The following is a 2,963-nucleotide window of genomic DNA, read 5'->3' on the forward strand; positions in this document are numbered from 1 at the left end:
GGTTGTCTTAGGAGAAGAAGGTTGTGAATAGGAATTTTCATTTTGAGTCTTTGGAACAAAACCGGGTGGGGGACTTCTTTGAGCATTGTTTTGAAAATTTCCCCTTCCTTGGTTGTTCCAAGTACTCCTATTTTGATTTGAACCATAACCTTGATTATGGTTACCGCCACCATGATTATGGTTTCCATTACCTTGGTTATGATTTACATAACCTTGGTTTTGATTACCATAATTATGATTTTGATTACCATAGTTTTGGCTTTGATTTTGGCTACTATAACCTTGGTTATGGTTACCACGAGAACCTTGATTCCCTTGGTTCCTATAACCACCATTATGATTATAGTTGTCAAAATTGCCTTGGTTTTGGTAATTCCTATTCCATTGGCCTTTTTGATTATCAAACCTTTGAACATTGTTGTTTGACACAAAATTAACATGTTCACACTCATTGTTGTCAAATTCATCAATACATTCATTAGGACAAACACTAGAGTCATGATCATACGATCCACATGCATCACAAAACAAGCAACCCAAAGGCATATTATGTGAAGAGGGAGGGGGTTGAGAGTTAGAAGGAGTACCTCTCCCCTTAAATTGGGAGGGAATATTAGAAGCTTGAGAAGAGGTAGAAGTGCTCTCCAACTTAGCTTTGATTGCGGTGACCTCCTTTCCTAAGTTTGTCATTTGGGAGGAAAGATTGTTGATTGCATTGAGATGGTCCACCGAATACAATGAAGATTGCTTGCTTGAAGAGTCTCTCTCCCCATCTTGCCAATCCCTATAATATGTCACCACGTCCTCAATGATGTCCACAACTTCTTCTTCGGTTTTGTTCATGATAGGGCCCCCGGCCCCTCCATCAAGGCATGACTTGCCTTGGGGACTTAAACCGCCATAGAAGATTTGGATCACTTGGTATGTGGGGATTCCGTGGTGAGGGCACTCCCTTTGATACTCTTTGAATCTCTCCCATGCTTCATAAAGGCTTTCACTCGGCCTTTGCTTGAACCCTTGAATCAAGGCTCTTGCCTCCGCCGTCTTCTTTTGGGGATAGAAACGGGACAAGAAAGCCTTTGTAACATCATCCCAAGTTCTCAAGGAGTTGGGCTTCACTTCCTTGTCTAGCCACTCCAAAGATCTTCCTAATAGAGAGAAAGGGAACAACTTGAGGCGGATGAATTCTTGAGAGACCCCATTGACTTTGATAGTGTTGCAATATTTTTCAAATTCTTTCAAATGGTTCAATGGGCTCTCATTCTTAGCCCCACTATATTGCCTTCTCTCAATCAAGGTGATCATTGCCGGCCGGATTTCGAAGTCATTTGCCGGGGTAGTAGGTGGAGCTATTCCACTCTCAAACCTATATGCCCCGGGCACTCCAAGCTCCTTCAAGGCTATTCTAGGATTTTCACCCATTCCTTGTTCTTCTTGAATTTCTTCTTCACTTGAAGAGCTATAAGCCAAGGATCTATTATCCACTCTTCTTCTTGAAAGAGTCCTCTCAATTTCCGGATCAAGGGGAACAAGGGGACGATCACGGGTTCTATGCATGCAAAACTCACACAAAAATGTTAGTAGCACGGCTACAAATGTAGCCTAGAGAAACAAAATCTTTTTGTATTTTATCAAAATGAAATAGACTCAAAAACAACATACACTCAAGCACCATTCCCCGACAACGGCGCCATTTTGATGGGACGGAGAACGGTAGGTCGTTGGGCTACCACCCCACCCAATCAAACAAAATTTATAGCTTAACTAACCCCTATTTAGCGTAGTGGTAAGTCAAGGTCGAACCCAAGGGAATGGATATCAAGTGCACGAAGTCTAAATCAAGCTATTTCGGAATCAAGAAGGGGTTTGAGGTAGAATTAAGGCTAAACTAGGTAATGCAAACTTGTATAAAATCAATCTAAGACACTAGGGCAATGGATCCACATGCAATCATAATGGAATCGGTAATTTGGGAGGTTAAACCGACTAAGTCAAGCGATATGAAGGAAAATCATCATGTATCCAAAAGAGCATACTAAGGTGGTTCACCTAGAGGTCTAACTAGCGTCAACTACGCTAAACACTAGCTAGGAAACGTCACAAAGCACCTCAATCGTGAAATTGCAAGTTCACTAATCAATGGTCCGTATCATAGCAAGCTTACAATGCAATCTAGTGTATTAATCAAAGATGGCCAAACCTCAATTAATCACACACATGCACATGAAACATCAACAAAATTTAATCATATCATCAACTCCATCAATTATCCCCAAATTACACTATTCCATCATTCATACATGCTTAACCATCTCCCTAGCTAGGAAACTACTCACTAGCCATAGGAATTAAGATCAAAACTACAACAAGCATCAATTTCATCATCAACATAATTGAAATCAAAGATTAAACCAACAATCAATCAAAATCAATCAAAATTCAATCAATAACCAAATCAATCATCAACAATATGAAAAACTAATGAAATCAACTAAAATCAAACTTGTATTGAGATTAAGAAGAAGATCCTTACAAAACTTTGATCCAAAGATCAAATACAATGAGGAATCTTTGAGCAATCACCAAAAATCATGAGTTTCTCTCTCTAGTTCTTGAGTTTCTCTCTCTAAAATTCTCCCAAAAACTAACTATCCAATTCAATCTAAAACTAAAAACTTCCTCCTCCAAAAATAGGTAGAAATAACTATACATACAAAGGAGAGGTCGGTAATGACGCCCAAAAATAGACCCTCGTAAGTGCGGGCGCTCGAAGGAGTGTACCCAGGAATGTGCGCCCGCACACACCTGATGTGCGGCCGCACACGACAGATGTGCGGCCGCACACGACAGATGTGCGGCCGCACACTCCTCGAGTGCGCCCGCACATAGCTGCAGCTTCCTCCTTTCTTCTTTGCCCTTGCTCACGAGGTGCACGCATCCTAGATGATGATGATGGAGGACAA

General features: G+C 41.0%; 1 pseudogene; it reads left to right on the forward strand.

Annotated features, from left to right (window-relative positions):
* The first annotated feature begins 931 nt into the window (after window positions 1-931).
* LOC145583568 (small nucleolar RNA R71) lies at window positions 932-1,030 on the forward strand (annotated as a pseudogene).
* The last annotated feature ends 1,933 nt before the right edge of the window (window positions 1,031-2,963 follow it).

The sequence above is a fragment of the Chenopodium album genome, chromosome 15 (assembly GCF_948465745.1).
Source record: "Chenopodium album chromosome 15, dcCheAlbu1.1, whole genome shotgun sequence".
NCBI lineage: Eukaryota > Viridiplantae > Streptophyta > Magnoliopsida > Caryophyllales > Amaranthaceae > Chenopodium > Chenopodium album.